Source organism: Podarcis tiliguerta (genome assembly GCF_965153285.1).
Source record: "Podarcis tiliguerta genome assembly, chromosome: 5".
Lineage (NCBI taxonomy): Eukaryota > Metazoa > Chordata > Lepidosauria > Squamata > Lacertidae > Podarcis > Podarcis tiliguerta.
This window is the reverse complement of record NC_139538.1, coordinates 77,071,577-77,091,531: the sequence shown is the minus strand read 5'-3', so window position 1 is coordinate 77,091,531 and position 19,955 is coordinate 77,071,577. Positions and strand designations below refer to the sequence as shown.

At 46.1% G+C, this 19,955-nt stretch overlaps 1 long non-coding RNA gene across 5 annotated transcripts in view; it reads right to left on the bottom strand.

Annotated features, from left to right (window-relative positions):
* Nucleotides 1-1,074: 1,074 nt before the first annotated feature.
* The window catches only part of LOC310677802, a 35,059-nt gene continuing 16,178 nt past the window's right edge, over nt 1,075-19,955 (bottom strand). The window contains exons 5-6 of one of the 5 annotated variants that reach the window (XR_014511465.1): nt 18,898-19,044; nt 1,075-1,304 (exon numbers count right to left, since the gene is read on the bottom strand). This is a non-coding gene — a long non-coding RNA (uncharacterized lncRNA). The remainder of the gene's footprint in view (nt 1,305-18,897; nt 19,045-19,955) is intronic. The other 4 variants (XR_014511464.1, XR_014511466.1, XR_014511467.1 and 1 more) reach the window with 4 other exon arrangements.

Below are 19,955 nucleotides of genomic sequence, written 5' to 3'. Positions count from 1 at the left end.
AGCTGTGACCCCAGGGGTGTTCCTAGTTGATGTGCATCAGCAGCACTCCCCCTACTGGTGGTTAAACCTTCCCCGACTTTAAGCAGACGGGCTGGAGTCAGATATAGTCGGTTAGGACCAATGCCTAAGCCAATACTGCTCTTCACCTGTAACCAATAAAGTTGTGGCCTTTTTTAAGCCCATTAACCTTAATAATTGTGTCATGTGTCGTTATTTCCACCTGGGGGGGTCAGGAACTCACCACGCTCCGTTTATTCCATGTACACAACAGCTTAGTTGAATCCTGCCCATTGAGTCTGACTTTTCACAAATGTCTAATTACATTTTTTTAAAAAATGGCCTCCATGGGATTGAGTAATCATGCAAAGTCCCCAACCTACAAGCGATAGAATCTCTTTAGTGGGCTGGGCAGAGGGCACCCATGTTGCTCCACCATCAGGCAAAGTTTATTGGTGATCCATGCATATAGGAACTGAGCTTTGGTGATAGAGCATCATGTGATCATGTAGGTGATGTTTGCACCATTCAGTGACCACTCTAAGGAATCAAGCAGCCTCGAATCCCTTTCTCAATGAAAAAGAATTACCCAAAGCTCCCACCTTTTGGATTTCAATAAAAAGTTTCTTTTTTCTTTTCTTTTTGCAAAACTGCCCCCGCCCCCTCGACCCGCCACCCTGCAGATCAGCACTAATTGGAGGTGACATGAGATATATCTCTTCCTTGGTCCAAATGTCTGGAAAGGAGAGTATCTATTGTGCTTTTATGTTTATGCCTGTCCTAAATAATAAAGGAAAGGGGAGTCTGACAGCCACAACACTATTATCCCAGTGGGAATCCCTTGCAAAGAAGATAGAAGATAAAGCTGTTGTTTTTTTTAAAAAGGCAAGGAATAAAAAGGATAAAACAATACAAGTCTGCAAGACTTTTACTGAAAGTTTTTTTTTTTCCTTTTTAGTATATTTAATACACTGTGAAGAAAATGCATTCTTGCTGAAGGACATTTCCTAGATCTGAAAATGAGAAATTAAATTGCTCCATGATATTTTGATCATTATCAGGTTGGAGACAGTTGCTAAGGTTTTATACTGAAATATCCATTTCCCACATAATCCCCTCTGTCCTTTCATCTCTTCAAGCAGATCTCTCCTTAGCCTTGTGGCTTCTTCTTTCAGGAAAAAAAAAAAGAGGGGAAGAATTTTGCATTTAGAGTTAAGCTTTAATGGAAGATTTCATCTTCTTCAGAGTTTTCAGAGGCTTTTCCTCCACCCCCACTTACATAACTGTTGGGCATCCTGTTGATGAATCTAGAGAAGAAGCAGAAAGGAGTGGAGGGGTGTGGAACAGAAGAAAAGAGTGACGAATAAAGACAGGGGTGAAGAGAAGAGGGCTATTAGAGACTGCTCTGGTTCAGTTTGTATTTTGATGCAGACTAAACTAATCCACATACCCTCAACCACTGCATGCAAGTAATACTAAGTTGGACAGAGGGCCTCCACAAGTAGAGGCCACCATGGGGACATGGTATATTACAAAACAGCTGCCATGGGCATTTGGCATAACAGAAAATGGCTGCTGCGGGGTTGCAGCATAATCTTCATAAGATGCCAAATCAATTTATTTTTAAAAAATATTTGTATTGGATTTTATATTTTCATCATTATCACAAGCATGTGATAAGCTCTATCTCATGTATGACCTGGTCAGTACAATGTATCCTAAATCAAAGGGGAAGATTCCATGGCTTCCCTCAGCCTATTAATTGTTAGTAGATTTTTCTTCCTCCTAACTCAATCACCAATGCTCATAGGAAGGACTTCTGGATGTACCGATGGCCAGGCTCCGTTCAATTACTTCTAGGGCGAGCTTCCTCACACTTCTACTTTATCATCATCCTTCAAGGAAGATAATGAGCATTTTTTTTTTCACTTTCCCAAAGTATTTAACTTGTCAGCCTAGCATCATTACAACAGTTTTGAGGAGATCAATGGGAGCAAATTAATCTTACTGGTACAGTATAATAAGGTTCAAAGCAATTCGTGCCTTCAGAGGTTTCTCCAAATTATTCCTTTGATGTAATCGCTATTTAGGCCAGTGGCTTGAAGGGACTGATAAGGGAAAATGGTGGATTGCTCTCCCAGTGGTTTGTGCTAAATATTCCTAAATAGAAACAGCTCACTAGGTCAACAAGCATATTTTATAGCTCGGATTATACACTGATACCTTTCGTTAAATAAAAAGCACATTAAATATGACTAGTAAGAGCTAGCGCACGCGCACACACACACACACAAAATAAGGATGTTTTCTTTCAGGATACTGCTCTTATGAGCTGAATTATTCCATGTTTCTGCCACAACATAAACCATGTACAGTTAACATATGGAAATCACAGGAGGCTCTTTCAGATGTACTACTTATTGTGCATTATTCCTGACTTGTTTGCGGGGAGATTAGATGATGCTGACAGCTTAGTGAGCATTCATTCTGATTTGTTTGTAGGGAGGTTAGATGATGTGGCCTCAATGCAAGTGTTATGCCATACTTTCCGGTGCATCCCCCCTTTCTTTAACACAGTAAATCTGAACTTTGGGGGAAGACCGTTTCTTACACAAAAACCTCCCATTCTTTAGTGGATTGCACCCTGAATTTATGGGTGTGTGGTTGACACGCACCCAAAAATAGTGGACAGTCTGGAAGTGCTCAAGATTTGGTGAGAATGGCAACTAGCTAAGTGTTGTCTCTCTCTTTTTTTTATGAGACTAGGGAGAAGGACCCTAAGCAATGGTTGTGAGGCAAAACCCTCAAGCCAACCCCCATTGGCATAAAGAAATTCACACATACACAGAATTTTTGCTTAAGGTTATTGGGCAATTTTTTTGGCCACAACTTTATTGATTACAGGAAATGAGAGCGGTATTGGCTTAGGCATTGGCAAAAGACTATCTCTGACTCCTGCCCCCTTTGCAGGAAGTCTGTAAGGGTAAACCACCCAAAGGGAAATTGCTTCAGGGGAACCCGCCTGCATCTCCCCTGGTGTTCCCAGAGGCCTGGCATGGCCCTAGCCCATCAAGCGTACTTCGGACAAGATCCAGGCCCCAGATTCCTTTAACAGAATACCCTTGAAATGGAGGGGCAGGTGATGGCTGACGTTCCCTCCTCCACTCAACAATAAGCCAATGCCTAATCGCCAAACCTTACAAAGTTGTGACAATTGCTAAGAGGTATGCAAAAACCAAGTGGCCCATGCCAATTCGCCAAATGGAAAAATTCCTACCCGGTCCCCAACCCAAGAAGGGCAACCAACCAAAGTCCAAAGCAAGGCCAAAGGACACTTAAATTAAAGGGAGGGTGTGTGTGTGTTTGGCAGCGTGAAGCAGGTGCTTGGCACACGTCGTGGTGCTGCTTTTATACATTCCTCCATGATCACCCATTCAAATTGATTGGGCAATAGCCCTGGGTGATCATGGTGCCACCCTGCATGAGGGTGATGGCTCCACCCATGCCAGGGTGGAGGGGACCGAGTTAGGAGCCTGCCCGCAACCAGGACCATCTATTAAGATGATCCCACCTATTAGTCATGTTTCACATATAGCACTAAGGGAAGCAGAGCAAAGCGTTCTGAAACCTTGATCCTATGAATGGTGTTAATCCATCAGCTCAAAGTGGCTGAAACCTTACATTACCTTTGGTGGTTTCTGATTCTACTCGCCACCCACTATTTCTGCTAGGAAAGCACCTTTTAAACCTCATTCTTTCCAAATAAAGATTTCTTTAATGAGGTAGGGTTTGTTGTATGCAAAGTAGGAAAGATAAGATTGTTTCCCAAATTGACGGCCCTGTGCTCAAGCACTCGTGAAATGTTCCCGCTTTGTACCTGGTAATTCAAAGTCTCTGGAAGATCCACTCTTGGAAAAGATAAATTGGAGCTGTTTTGGTTGGGCTAATTGAAATCACCAACCTCCCAGGGATTTGCTTCTCAGCATTTCCCTAGATAAGCCAGGGGGCCACAGCTTTCCATCCACATGTCTCGCTGAAATGCCTTATCTCTTGCATATTCCAATTGTCAATGCCATTAAGGCTTTGCTCATTTCAGGCGAAAAAACTCGTGCTGGATAAGTAAATCAAAATGCACACAAAAACCAGGCACTTTAATTACTTCTCCGGGAATGTGCCAACTTTACAAAAGAAGGCAAGGATGCTACAAGATCAACCAAGAATTGGTTTGAGAACTTTCAGGGTGAAGGGATCTCATTTGCAAAGCAAGAGCTGATACAGGAGCAGAGTGACAAAGAGGGTGTGCTCTCTGCTGTGGGAAGAGTGGCTTGTTCAAATCTCTCCTCAGCCACAAAGGGAGCTCAGTGGACAACAGGGCGTTGGCAGAGCACCTGCTTTGAATGCAGAAGGTCCCAGGTTCATTCCCTTGCAGCTCAAGGTTTAGCTGGGAGTATGCACCCAATCTGAAATATTGGAGAGTGGCTGCTAGTCAAGTGAAGCTTCCAATGGTCTCACTCGGTATAAGGCAACTTCCTATGTTCCCACAAGCTAGTTGAGGGTGCGGGAAGTGAGCCATTATTCTTCTCTCAGCCTCATTGCTTCCTTCCATTTTTAGAAAGAGAATAAAAATGTTGATGTACAGGCTTGCTGCAAATATTACCAAGACAATTGCTGCAAAACACTCTAAAGGTAACTGCACCAAGTTCAAAGTTCTTGTGTAGGCATACAAAGCCCTGAATAACTTGGATCCAAGATACTTTAAGGACCGCCCGACCCAATCACTGAGATCATCCAGAGGCTGATCAATCCCCAAGTTATAGAAGCCCAATAGGCCTCAGTCAGAAGTTGGGCGAATAGTGCTGCTGGTCCCATGCTGCAGAACACTCTGCAGTCAGAGATTCTGCAGGCATCCTTGCTTTTGGCTTCCAGGTGTCTCTTGAAGACTTTATTATGCCAGCAGGCCTTTGCAATTCAACATGCATGCCCAGCAGTGCTCTAGAATCTTGTAGAAGGCAAGGAGTTCTGGGTCTGCTCCAGAAATGCTAATGTCTTAGCCTTTTTCTGTTGATGTTCATGTGCTCTATTTATGTGCCTCATCACCAGAGGCTTTTCCCATGGCACCCCACTTTCTGAAGCTAGGAAGGGGATGACAGCGACTGAGTGGCAGTACAGTGGTACCTCAGGTTAAGAACTTAATTTGTTCTCGAGGTCCGTTCTTAACCTGAAACTGTTCTTAACCTGAGGTACCACTTTAGCTAATGGGGACTCCCATTGCCGCTGGAGCACAATTTCTGTTCTCATCCTGAAGCAATGTTCTTAACCCGAGGTAGTATTTCTGGGTTAGCAGACTCTGTAACCTGAAGTGTTTGTAACCTGAAGCGTTTGTAACCCGAGGTACCACTGTAAATGGAATAGGGGAGCAAGTACTATTAATTTAGCCTCCCCCTGCTCCATTGTCTCCACTGTCTTTGCTGCCTTCTTTTATGGTAAATAAGGGTTCTCTCCCTCCTGTTTACCACCAGCCTTTCTGATTGGTTGCTGTCAAGCTGGCTTGCCGACCCTCCTCAGAGCCAGCTATGCAAAACTGTGTGCCCCATGAGCCTCCATCAATCATTTCTGCTGTATACGTTTGACTTTTCTGAGCAATCTGACAAGGGGAACAGGGAGGAAGAAGTGGATGAAATAAGAAGCATGGTGACAAATAAGCCTGAGTAACTGTAGCTCTTACCTCAAGGCTGGCTAACCTTTCGGGGGGCCAGGAGCTGCATTTGTTCTTGGCAATCAGTTGGCAGCTGTATGCTTATAGCAACTGTGGCTATCCTGACACACACACAGATATACAAGATACATGCATGTGGTTATCACCGCCTTCTGGCTCTTCAGATAATCAGTCCAGTGAATGGGAAGCAGACAGCTTCCAATCCCATTCTTCCATTGCACTCTTTCTGCCCAGCCCCATGCTGTTGGGAAATAACTAAATGAAGACCAATTTAGTCTTGCTGTCCCATGTGTGGGGGAAACTTCAAAAGAAAAATGGCTGACTGCCCAAATTCTAAATAATATCGGGGCTTGACTCACTTTCTAGTCAAAAGAGCCCCCAGCAGAGTTTAAAACAAAAATATGTGCAGCATTTGCAAATCACGGGAAATACAGGTTGTTAAACTTTGAAATGTCCCCACAGGAAGCGCTTACAAATGTGCTCCCCTAACTTTAACTGGATGCACCCTTCCATTGCCTGCTAGTGCAAGTAGCTTATATCCTCTTAGCACACACACCCCATAATTGTATTTCATAAATAAATAGCAGATTATCATTTCCACCACGTTCTTATGAACTGCTTCCTATTCAGCAATTTTCATATTGCTGACAAATAACCATCCATCTTATTTTTGAGTGGCCAAATGCCTTTGGCCTGCCCTAACATTTGTCAGTTGACGTGCTTTCTAAATGTCTAGTCAATCATTTCTCAGTTAATGTATCTCTATTCTGAAATAATTTATCAAGCAGATCAATGGTGGCAAGTCACTGTGTACCCCAACAATGCGGTGTTCTGTAGATTGTTGTTTGTTGCAATAAAGTGCAAATCAGATGGTTTTCCAGGGGAGAGCAGCAGGGTAAAGGTAAAACCACTCACCCCTGTGCTTTCTAGGCATGGGACAAGCGGAAATGTAGACGAGTCCTAAGCTAAAGTCATTTTAACTTGGAAACAGAATGGTATGGAGTGGGCTATCAGTTAATGGGTCCTATTCTCTTGTACCATTTAGCAATGGATAGAGATGGGACCTTAATAAAGGACCTTATCTGGGCCTGGCACACAGCTAGCACCCACATTGACATGCCTTTAGAACATTTGTCATTGGGCAGGCTGGTGAAAGGTGTTCTCCTGGTGCTCAGGGTTCTTTATTGGTCCAATCTACTTAGGAAGTAAGGTCAAAGCTTAGTGATGTTGTAAAAGGGAAACGGTTGTAAGGAGTCAAACGGTATTAATATGCTCAACATGCCAACTTGTATCCTGTGTTAGCTGTTCTTTATTATGTAACTGATGGAATCTCAATGAAAAGAAAAAAGGAAGGAGGGAGGGAGGGAGGGAGGGAAGAAGGAAGGAAGGAAGGAAGGAAGGAAACTATGGGGAAAGCATAGCTTTAACTGCTAGTGAAACACACGTCCCACCACTGTATCCCGAGGTCTGATCCAGAAATGATAGATTAATAGCTGCATAACAGGATCTTGATGCCCACAAATATATATTTTTAAAACACACACACACACAACCTGGCAAGGTATCTAGGTCCCAGCATGATCTTGATGATGAAATTCAAAAACCTGCCAAGTTAAATATCAATCTATAATAATTATTTTTTAACACTCTCAATTCCCAGTAAGGTAATACAAGTGATATTCCAACTGCAAACACAATATCTATAAACATAAGTCTGTTTGCAAATCTCAGGGTGTTTTATCCTTTCAAATTACTCTCCTGAGCGACAGTAGCTATTTAAACCTGGCTAGAGGGGATTTCCCCCCACCCACCCCAGAAGGAACGTCGAGTGGGCAGTGTGCTATTTTGTACACTGTGAAGTTCCCAAGGTACTGGTTAGTTTCTTTCCTGAAAAAAAAATATACTGTCAGAGCTGGCTCCTGGTCCCAGCTCACAAAGGACCAACGCTAGCCGGTAGTAAAGTATCAAAGTCTTTATTGAAGAATAGTTTCCATTTCCAAGCTTCAGCGCCCCAGCTCTACGTCTAGAGTCTAGACCGGCGAAGCTCCGTCTGAATCTCCGCCCCCTGTACACCAGTTTAAGACTCTAATCTTACTCCACCTCTCCCTTCTCTCCTTTCTCCTCTGGGTCCTGCTGCCCCCCGGGGTCTCCTCCCTCCTGGACTCCTCTGACGCAGACGTTGACCCTCCTGACTCCTCCCGCTCTCTTCGGCGGGCTTTAGGACTTGGCTCCCTACCCGGGCTGCCAACTGTGCCGCCTTCCTGTACATTTGAACTTGGCGCGCGCGCGCGTTTAACCTTCCTCTTAACCGTTTCCTCGCTCCCTGACGGAGGCGTGGTCAATCCTGCCTCATGTTCTCCCGCTGGTAGCGCGCCGCCTGATCCCGATGCCTGGGACTCCTCCCCCCTACTTCCCTCTGGTGTGGACGCTGGTCCAGATTTCCAGCTGCTGCTCTCTGAGTCCCCTCTGGCCCCTTCTCCCTGAAGTGCCCCCCTGGGTACTCCCCTTGCCCTGACCATGGGAGCCCCTTTTTGTGAATCCTCTGATTCACTGGACAGACTCAGAGACCTCGGATCGCTGTCATCGCTGACATTTCCTTCGGACTCCTCCCCTTCGCTCTCCATTTCCTCCCTCTCCTGTGCCTCTGCTCCTGAACCCCTGACATATACATATGTATCTTGCTACTGATCATGAAGGAGGAAGTGCCTAACTTCACTTTACAAGGGATTACTGGTCTCTATCAACGCATGTCCGTGCCCGCATGTAGGGATGAGAGAATTTGTCCATTTTAGTTTCTCTCTGTTGCTCATTTTTTTCAGTCTTAAGTTCAGTTCTCCAGAATTCCACATATTTTTTTTTTACTTTTTACATTCCCATGAAAATTTATCAGTGAATTTCTCCTAATGTACACATCTGTATACAATTCCCCTAATATACAGAAGAACCTGCCCAGTTATTGAGCTCCCTCAATAGGTCCTTCTACCATCTACCTGCTGACCTGAGGCAGATGATGAGCAGCAATCTAATCTCTTCAAGCATAATAATAATAATAATAATAATAATAATAATTTATTATTTCTTCCCCACCCATCCACAGTCACTCTGGGCGGCTTCCAGGAAAAAAAAAAAAAGAAATACATTAAAACTACTCTGGGATGGCTCTTATCTGACAGCAAGCCTTGACATTTGCTCAGGCTATAAAAGACAGAGTCCTTTAATGTTGTATCACTTTGGTCCTTTTCCCCAACCCTCCAGGACAGATTTGGGGGTGCAAAAGCGGCTGTAGAGGGAAGGGAGAATTAGTGAAAAATCACCTCTCTTGCTTTGCTGGTAGGGCTCTAAGGTTGCTCCCTCTAGAGAAGTCTAGTTAGTAGGAGCCAAACCTATGACTTTTTTGTCTCCCCAAGGTCTGAGGAAAAACCTAAAACTAAACCCATAACCCTGTGGGAACATTAATCTTGTGGTTACACCAGTCATTTTTTAAAAAACAACAACAACCAAATACTCACAATTCTGGTGGAAATGAGAAATTTGTCTCTCCTTCATGGATTGGCCATATGGGGCTTTTTCCTCCTCTCTGGATTGGCCATGTTGGTGATGCTACACTGTCAGGGAACTGCCATCGGAAGGACAGGAGGTGCAAAGGCTCACGGAGGTTGAAAGAGACGCAGCAGCTGAAGAGGGAACCAGTAGGGGGAGAGCAGGAACTTCAAGGGAAGGTGAGTCGGAGGGATGGCTCAGAGACGCTTCCAGCGAAAACAGCGGGGAGGTCTCAGGACCTCCTATAGGGACACCCATTCCTCGCCGGAAACTGTCACGCCGAGAGTCCAGAAGACGTGTTTCCGTTAAGGAGCTTTTATGTTGGAAACGATTCCAAAAGCAACCACTTTCGGATTCTGCTAGCGATTGACGCAGCCATGCTGGAGGGGCTCCGTCACAGGGAGAGGTTTGAAAACCTGATCAAACTCTGAGGGACTTGCATTTTACGCACAAGCAGCTCATCATCCCATCACAGCAATCCGAAAGTCACCGAAAGCCAGCTTGTGCAGGGAGAGGCATCATGAGCGACCCAGCCGGAACCGGAGGAGCAGGAGCAGCTGGAGGGGGTCCAAGCCTGGAAGAAAGGTACAGGGCGTTGGAGATCCAGCTTGCCATGCAAACGGCGAGGCTTGAGGAGAGGAGGGCTCAGGATGCAGAAAAGGGGAAGGAGAAAGCCACCCCACTCGCCAGAAAGGTGCCAGGATTGGTGCAGAAATTCGGGGGGGATCCCAGAAACTATCATGCCTTTAGAACAGAGATGCAATACGCTCTCAACCTGCAGTTTGATGACTTCCCCGACGAGGAATCGCGAGTGGCTTTTGTAATTGGCCATCTCGAATCGGGGGCGAAGGACTGGGTTAGACCCCTGATGGCAGTGAATAATGAGATCCTAAAGGACACGAGGAAGTTTTTTTGTGCCATGGACCTGATGTTTTCCAGCGACATTGAGCAGGGAGTGGCGCGGAGGCAGTTAATGGATTGCAAACAGGGGAGCCGATCTGTCCGTGAGTACTGGACTGAGTTTACTATGTTGATTCATAAATTGGGGTGGGACCTATCAACGGAACCCATCCAGATGCTTTTCGAAGAGGGGCTTTCTTCGGCCCTTAAAGATGAACTTTCCCGGGGGCCCAGGGCGGAGTCTATGGATGAGCTGACCAAATCCGCGCTGGCCATAGGAGCGCGTCAGGAAGCGAGGGCTTTGGAAAGGCGGGAAGGGAAAGGAGAACGTTGGAGGGAGCTCTGCATTCCAGACATTCCAGAGCCACCTTTCCCGCCGGGAGAGCCGATGGAAGTTGGAACAGCACGGGCGCGCACAGTTTCAAATCCCAGTGAAGGGCGGAAGAAGGAGGGAAAGAGCGCCAAGAAATGTTTTCTCTGCCAACAGCCAGGGCACTTTGCCAGAGTCTGCCCGCAAAGAAAGGAATGGCAAGGGATGGCAGGAGCTGTTGGGGAGAAGGAGGAGGAAAGCAAGGAGCAAGTAAAAGCCAACGCCTGGCTGCCACCGTTGGGGCACAGCAGCCAGGCCAAAGAGCAGTGAAAGTGCCCACGCCAGACCCTCCCAGACCTGCTTTAGTGATAGAGGTGTTGCTAGAGCTACCAAACGGACACCCACTACAGATCAAGGCACTTTTGGATTCAGGCAGCTCCTGTAATTTCATGAGTAAGGAGTTTGCAGCGGAGCACCAGATACAGACCATCCCTTTAAGTAACCCCTTGCAGGTGACCACGATTGACGGCAGAGAGCTGTTGGGAGGAGAAGTTAGCCAACAGACAGTCCCGATGATAATGAGGGTGGCAAGGCACACCGAACGGATAGTGTTTAATGTGGCCACCTTGGGAGGAGCTCCCATCATTTTGGGGATGAGCTGGCTGGCGCTACACGATCCGCTAGTGGGCTGGCATCAGAGGGTGGTCTCCTTTGGATCAGCGCATTGCCTGGAACACTGCAAGCAGGGGAAGGTCCCGGGAGGAGCCAGAGTCACCCTAGCCGGGATGGAAGTAATGGATAAAGGGAAGGTGCCCCCGCAATACGCAGATCTGAGCAACGTATTCAGCGAAAGGGAAGCAGACAAACTGCCGCCGCATAGACCCTTTGACTGTCAAATCAACCTACTCCCTGGGGCCCAACTCCCAGTGGGCAAGCTGTACGCCATGTCAGACAGGGAGATGCAGGAGTTGAGGGAGTTCATTGACAAAAACCTGAAGCGAGGTTTCATCAGAGAGTCCCGAGCGGTGGGGGGCAGCCCAGTGTTCTTTGTGGACAAAAAAGACACAGATAAGCCGAGACTTGTAGTTGACTTTAGGGCCCTGAATGCAGTGTCGGAACCCCTGGCTTTTCCTATGCCCCGGATGGATGACATTTTGACCAGGGTGAGGAAGGGGAAGATTTTTACAAAACTGGACCTGCGGGGGGCGTACAATCTGATACGCATAAGGAAGGGGGATGAATGGAAGACCACCATGTTCACCCCTTTGGGAGCATTTGAATACCTCGTTATGCCCTTCGGTCTACAAGCAGGCTCGGCGTGCTTTCAAAGTTTTATGAACCACGTCTTGGGACCTTTGCTCTACAAGAATTGTGTGGCCTTTTTAGATGACGTGTTGGTGTATTCGGAAGATGAGGAGCAGCATGTGAGGGACGTGCGAGAAGTGTTGGGCAGGCTGCAAGCCAATCAGCTGTGGGTGAAACTGGAGAAGTGCCAGTTTCATACCAAGGAGGTGGAATTCCTGGGGTACCGCTTGTCAGACAAAGGATTGGCCATGGATCCAGGCAAGGTCCAAGCGGTACTGGAATGGAAGACACCGAAGACCAAGAAGGATGTGCAAAGATTCCTGGGGTTTGGGAACTTTTATCGGAAGTTCATCAAGAACTTTGCACACTTGACGGCGCCCATCACCGACTGCCTCAGCAGCAAGAAGAAATTTGTTTGGACGGCGGAGGCGGAGAGAGCATTTGAAGAACTGAAAAGGGCTTTCGCCTCGGAAGAACAACTTCTGCATGTGGACTTACGAAAACCCATGAGAGTGGAAACAGACGCGTCCGACCGGGCGATCGGGGCGGTACTTCTTCAACCGGGAAGGAATACGTCGGAGTGGAGACCGTGTGCCTTCTTCTCGAGGAAGCTGAATAAGTCCGAGCGGAACTACACGGTGTATGACAGGGAACTACTCGCCATTCACGAAGCGTTCCGGAGGTGGAGACATTTGTTAATTGGGGCACAACACAAGGTGCAAGTGTGCACCGACCACAAGAATTTGGAGTATTGGAGAACAGCTCGAGTGCTCAACCAACGACAAGTGAGATGGGCACAGGAATTCTCCAAATTCCACTTTGAAATTTGTTATGTGCCAGGCCCAGAAAACGTCAGGGCGGACGCTCTCTCACGCAAACCAGAGTATTTGGAGGGGGAGGGGGCAATCGAAGAGAGACATGTCATCCCTGAGGACCGCTGGGTGTGTGGGGCGGCACTGGTGGGGCGACGAGAACTGGTAGAGGAAACGGAAAATGATGAGTATGCCCAGGATAAGCTCAGAGGTCTCAGGGGGGAGGGCGAGAGCCCCGAAGGTTTTGAGGAAAGAAATGGGGCATTGTATTACAAAGGGGCACTGTATATACCAGAAGGTGAATTGAGGGGAAGAGTACTCAAGCAGTTGCACGATAGCCCCACGGCGGGACATTTTGGGCAACACAAGACCATGTGGATGGTTACCAGGGAGTTTTGGTGGCCCAAGGTGAGGGAAGATGTAAAGGAGTATGTAAGAGGGTGCGACCAATGTCAGAGAGCCAAAGGGGAAAGAAGGGCGCCGGCAGGGTTATTAGAACCATTACCCACACCAGAACGGCCTTGGGAAGCGGTATCAATAGATTTTATGACAGATCTGCCGAAATCCAAGGGGAAAACAGCCATCATGGTAGTAGTAGACCTGTTAACTAAGATGTGCCACTTTGTAGCATGCTCACATGCAGTCACAGCGGAAGAAACAGCGAAGTTGTTTGTAGAACACATCTTTAGGTTGCATGGCGCCCCCTTGAGGGTGATCTCAGACCGCGGCAAACAATTTACTTCCAGGTTCTGGAGGAAGCTCATGAGCTTGCTGCACGTGGAAGTCAATTTTTCGACTGCCCGGCACCCTGAAACCAACGGGCAGGCGGAAAGAGCAAATGGCATCCTCCAACAATATCTGAGGTGTTATGTCAATGACAGAGAGAACGATTGGGTCGAAAAGTTGGCGCTGGCAGAATTTGCCTACAATAATGCGGAGAATGTGTCCACAGGGATGAGCCCCTTTTTGGCTAATTACGGGTGTCACCCCAGGGCATTTCCAGGGGATGGAGGCGAGAGATGGAGCGTCCCAGCGGCCGAACATTTTGTAGAAGAGATGGAAGCAATCCATCAGCAGCTCCAGCTCAACTTAGAAAGGGCCAAGGCACAATATAAGAAGCAGGCAGACAAGAACAGAAGGGAAGGTGAAACCATAAGGGTGGGGGATCAGGTGTGGCTGTCAACCCAAGGGTTGCCGTTCAAAGGGGGTTGTAAAAAATTAAGACCCAAGAGATTGGGACCCTTTGAGGTCATTCAGCAGGTCAACCCAGTGGCTTTCAAACTCCGGTTACCCAACCACATGAAATTGCACCCAGTGTTCCACAGGTCGTTACTGTCACCATACCGGGGGGGACGTGAAGGGGAGCACACCAGGGGACCAGCCTTGGAAGAAAGGGAAAGCAGCAACCATGTAGCGGAAATCCTCGATTCCAGGTGGAAGGGAAATCAGGTGGAGTATTTGGTGGCGTGGGAAGGGGAACCGGAGTCAGAAAACACCTGGGTGACTGCAGGTGAGGTCAATGACGAGGTTTTAACAGAAACGTTCCACCTACGATTCCCGAGGAAACCACAGCCGGTAGCAAGGTTTAGGAGGGAGTATTTCGGCACCACCGACGAGGAAGAGGAACTGGAAGGATTCGCGGAGTCGGAGTTGGAAGAGGGAATGGACTCCGATGACGAGGAGTACCGAGAGACCAGGGACAGCAACAAGTGGAGGGAAGTGTTCGAAACTTCGGACGATGAGGAAGGTTCTTTCAGGGGTTTTACCTCCTCACAACCCGTAGGGGAGGAGACGGGAGGGGGTGAAGGGGGCCCTGGAGGGGAGGTGGATGTCAGGGAACTGCCATCAGAAGGACAGGAGGTGCAAAGGCTCACGGAGGTTGAAAGAGACGCGGCAGCTGAAGAGGGAACCAGTAGGGGGAGAGCAGGAACTTCAAGGGAAGGTGAGTCGGAGGGATGGCTCAGAGACGCTTCCAGCGAAAACAGCGGGGAGGTCTCAGGACCTTCTATAGGGACACCCATTCCTCGCTGGAAACTGTCACGCCGAGAGTCCAGAAGACGTGTTTCCGTTAAGGAGCTTTTATGTTGGAAACGATTCCGAAAGCAACCACTTTCGGATTCTGCTAGCGACTGACGCAGCCATGCTGGAGGGGCTCCGTCACAGGGAGAGGTTTGAAAACCTGATCAAACTCTGAGGGACTTGCATTTTACGCACAAGCAGCTCATCATCCCATCACATACACCATCAGTGATCACCCAGCAGCCAGGATGAAATCACAACAATATGGTAGCCAATTAGATCCGTTTGCATAATGTTATCACTGGCAGAATGTGATGGCAATGTTTATTGAATCGCATGGGTGGCCTCATGCTGCCAAGAACCATGCAGTGAGTGGTGTGATGTCACAGTGCTATAAAGCCAATAAGATATGACTTTCTTATTATTACACTGGCGATGACAGTGAAAGTGAAGTATAAGAAAAAGCAAACATTTTCACAGGTAGCAAAAGTGGGTGGTTCTGAACTGGCTCTAGCCTTGATACAGTCTTGGAAGTTTCAACCCACAGGTCTTGTCAGTTCCTCAAAAAAATATTAAAAAAATGCTTATTCTACATAACACACCCTTCAACTGCTCTAACCAGTGACATTCTTCTATTTTAGCAACTTTTTATTGTGTGTAAGTTCCATTAGAGATGAAATTATGGCTATTATTCTTTACAAAAAAAGGAATCATTTCATGCTTGCTTTAAGCTGCCTCAGAGATATCACTATTCTATATTGCCACTGCAGAATTGCCTATACGTCTGTCTACCCACTGTGACCAATATTTCTGAAAACCTCATTTTTGTGTGTGTGTGATCACGTTATTTTCTGCTTTGACATTTTCTGCTCCCCTTATCTGGATCAGTGTTTTCATGTCAAAATAAATCTTACAATTAAAGCGCACAGCTGGAATGCAGGACAATCGTGTCACCAACAATGAGGGTGACAATGTATAATTTACGCTCTGAGTTTTACACAAGGAAACAAATTGACACTGCGGTAATACTGAAGTGCATAAATGAGTTTCATAATTTTTTTCCCCGTCAAATCCAACCATTATTATAGCCTTTGCATCTTTTCCTCACTCTTTTTCCCCCAGATGAAGTTAAATACAGTTCCCCTTCTTTCATGCACTTGCTGTGAGCAGATTTTTCTTTTTCATTATCACATTTGGCATTCAAAGTTATTCATTGGAGAACTAATCTTAAATCCATTGAAGCTGGTGGACTTGTGTTGGGGAATAGATTGTATCCTGTGGCTTCTTTTTGAATTATTCAGCTTGCCTAAGATCTTGGCTTGCCGAGCCTTTGACAAACTGGAACGTTGGCCTTCTGCTGCAACCTCAGAAGGATGAGAACTGAATGCTTGGAACTTCTGGAACATCTAAAGCAGGGAGATCAGCAAGCCAGCAGAAGTGACTGGAGAGCAACTAGAGTGATAGTCAATGACCAATGCCACTGAGTGCAATTGGTGGGCACCAAAGGTGTGTGTGTGTGTGTGTGTGTGTGTGTGTGTGTCAGTCAGCATCTAGTGACCACCAGTGGACTGTTTGATGTCATTGGCCTACTTAGGAAACTGCTGCCCACTCTGCAGCCATGCACCTGGACACTGCCAACCCTGTCAATCCTGTCTCTACCACCATACAAAGCTGCTGGTGAAGGTCTGCATCCTGCCATTGAGTTGTCTTTCTCTGGTGGCTATTGTAAGGTAAAGGTAAAGGTAAAGGGACCCCTGACCATTAGGTCCAGTTGTGACCGACTCTGGGGCTGTGGCGCTCATCTTGCTTTATTGGCCAAGGGAGCCAGTGTACAGCTTCCGGGTCATGTGGCCAGCATGACTAAGCCGCTTCTGGCAAACCAAAGTAGCACACGGAAATGCCGTTCACCTTCCTGCCGGAGTGGTACCTATTTATCTACTTGCACTTTGACGTGCGTTCAGGCTGCTAGGTTGGCAGGAGCAGGAACTGAGCAACGGGAGCTCACCCCATTGCGGGGATTCGAACCGCTGACCTTCTAATTGGCAAGTCCTAGGCTCTGTGGTTTAACCCACAGCGCCACCCACATCCCTGGTGGCTATTGTACCTTATTTAAAAGTGAGGAACATGTCCGAGATGACAGGCCAGCTTTTACAAGGTGTGAGTGGAAAGTACGGTGAATGGTCACAGAAATCGGACAGTGAGAAATATTCGAACATAGATACCTTACAGGCCTCCAAAGCAGGCCCCCTCTGACACAATGCACCACTGACAACGTTCATAGAACTGTTGGAAACTTCTGGAGAAGCCCTTTTTTCATACTGCTTTCAGTTCCCTCATCACAGCAGCTTGGACGTGTGAAATGTTGGAAAATCTGTGCCCTTTCAGTGCAGATTTCAGTTTTGGAAAAAGAAAAAAATCCAGTGGGGCCAGATCGGGAGAATGTGGAGGGTAGGACAACTCAGTAACCTCAGTAGTGATTTCACGTGGAATATGCAATTCTTCCGCTGATCCCACATCAATAACTCATGAACTCTATATTTGCCACTGTTCTGCTCGTCGATGCTCTGCTAGACCAATGGTCATGTTTGTTGCCCTTCACGGAAATGCTTAAACCACTCATACACGGTCTTTTGAGTTACAGCTTCATCTCCTTACGCAATTGTGAGTATTTTGTGGGTTTGCTATGCCGATTGTACGTTCAAATATTTCTCGCTGTCCAATTTCTGTGACCATTCACCGAACTTTCTGGTCACACCTTGTAAGTGCCAGAGGCAATCCTGGGTCTCTGTTGAGTGCAATGGTATGATGCGCACATTTTCAAGCACCTGTTTATCTGGGTGCGATTGCATGTTGCATGTCACATGGGGCTGCCATATCTTTGTATGAAATAGTATAATACACTAAATATAATCAGTTACAATTCCATACATTATTATATAGATATATAAATAATATTATTGCCATAAGACATATATTTATAAATTACTATATTCTGTATAAACACTTTCCAAATGTCAATATATTTGTCCAAACAATGCCTGCAGCGATAAGCAGTCTGTTCATATTTTGCGAGTGCTGTCATGTCATCAATCCATTGATTAAAGGGGATCATATCTTTATTCTTCCAAATCATCAATACCAGACTTTTGGTCACCATTAGGACATGTATAATCGAATTTGTTGTCCAGTTGTCAGCTTCCATACAATAGGTATATAATTCAGAAGGTTTTCCTCTGAAAAATTTTGGTTCCCCATCCTTCATATACCCACCTACAAAATGCTCATTTAAATACACCCTAGCTAAAGAAGCAAGGCGAACCTTTTCTGTAATGATTTTCAGCAACTAGGCTTTGCAACATGAACATTCATGTCAGGATTACCATCTTAATCATTCATCCATATGCATGTTATGAAAAGTGACTGCCAGTTCATCAGAGGATTGCCCCAAGGGTTAAGCTGTGAGAAGAACCCCCTTGATGCGCCACACATCTATCTATTACCCTTTCGTTTCACACCCTTAAGCACCGAGTGAACTTTTGATGTGTTGGCATGCCCGCTTTGGTTTCTAAAGAGGTAAGAGAGGCATTTTGTTTTTCTGCACTTTTTAACCTGTCTTACAGGTAAACTTGTATGTTGTATGTTTGGTTTTCTGAGTCAGCAGTCATGCAGATATCCTTATCTGGATATCCAACAAGGGCCGAGCCAAAAGAGTGATGCATTTTGGTCAATAGCTCCCCTTGCTTGGTTGATTTTTCAGTTTGGTTCTAAAAGTGACCTGCATGTTGACCTGTTGAAAGTGATGGTGTTAATGATCCTGACACAATTGTTCACTATCAACGAGCCTTGTTTGCTCTTCAAGGTGCCATAAGGTAGCCAATGATGGTTTGTTTTGCAGCCTTGTGGCATCGTCAAAATCACCACATGGTCCCTGATCGGCAGGGGTAATATAATGAAGAAAAAGAAGCCCTAACAAATGGGGTAAAAAAGAGCACCAGAACAGCAGAAGGCTGGAGGAGTGAACTGGCCATGAAAAAAGCAAATATTCTCAGAGGCAGAAATTCAAGAGGCCCAAACCACATCTTTGCTGCACCATGGCAACCATGGGAGAGGCTGGAGAATGGGAGTATGCATGGAAACCCCTAACTAAATGCACAGAGGTGAGTGCCATACCTGTTGCTGTACCTACTTTGGCTAAAAAATGTTTCACCCCTGGTGTATAGTGTGGTCAGAGCTTGCGAGTCCTCCTGGCTTGTGGCTTTTGAAGACATTTTTCTCCAGGCCACAAATGGAGCCCTTACCAGAAGAAACATGACAGCAGGCCTTGAGGATCTATGAGCCTCAGATATGGCAGAGGCTTGCTGGGGCTGAGGGGATCAGAGAGTGCTGTTCTGTGCAATGCCCTCCAATGTTGAACTGGATGATGTTATTGTGGATGCAGCAGACATCTTGAAAGAAAGGAAGGATTAAATGAATTACAGAGCTCTCATGCAAATACGACATCTCTAGCTACTAGACCAGCTTTCAGTACCTAATTTATGTTGGAAAGGAATCAAAAGATTTCCTTGTTTCCATTAGAAAGCAATATTTCAATGTGATGTTTTCAGTTCAGAAGCCACATGGCTGCAAAGATGGACCATTTCCAGTATAGAGAGGATGTAAACAAATGGCAGATGATTAAAAAGAAAATAAATTTGACTTTCTACAAATTGTTTAAAGGAGCAAATTATCAGGCAAAGAGTATATTCATCAGACCATTTATTTATTTATTTTTTAAAAAGCCTTATTCCTGAAAATTAGACTTCTTTTTTTACTAACGTCTCAAAAGACAATGGAATGAAAGCTTAATTCAAGGTATAACACAGACAGACACTAGCAACCTCAAAATGGCATTACATCTGTCCTAAACTGATAACAACCAGGATGTTCAGAATAAAGGCAGGGATTGGGCTTTAATCTCCCACACTGTGTTCCAGAAAAGCAAGCAAACATTATTTGAAATCTGTGTCTGTTGAAAGGGTTTCCTCCTCGAAATGGACAACAGGTAACAACATATATTGGAAAAGGGCAAAAAAATAAAGCCATGGAGGCAGAGGAAGGAAAGGAACAACAAGGGGTGCATGTGTCAAAATGGGCATAACATTGGTACTCAGATATGTTTATAGAATTCCTTTCCTAGGGAGGTCTGTTTCTCCCTCTAGTTCCAATGATCAGGTTATGAATGGTGTTGCTTATGAAGCCAGAACAGCACCACTCATACCCAAGAAACAGACATCAGTGGACTTGGGGAAACAGCAAAGTTTACAGAAGAATGGCAAAAATGGGAGAACCCTTGCTGGGGGGGCAGGACCACTAAAAG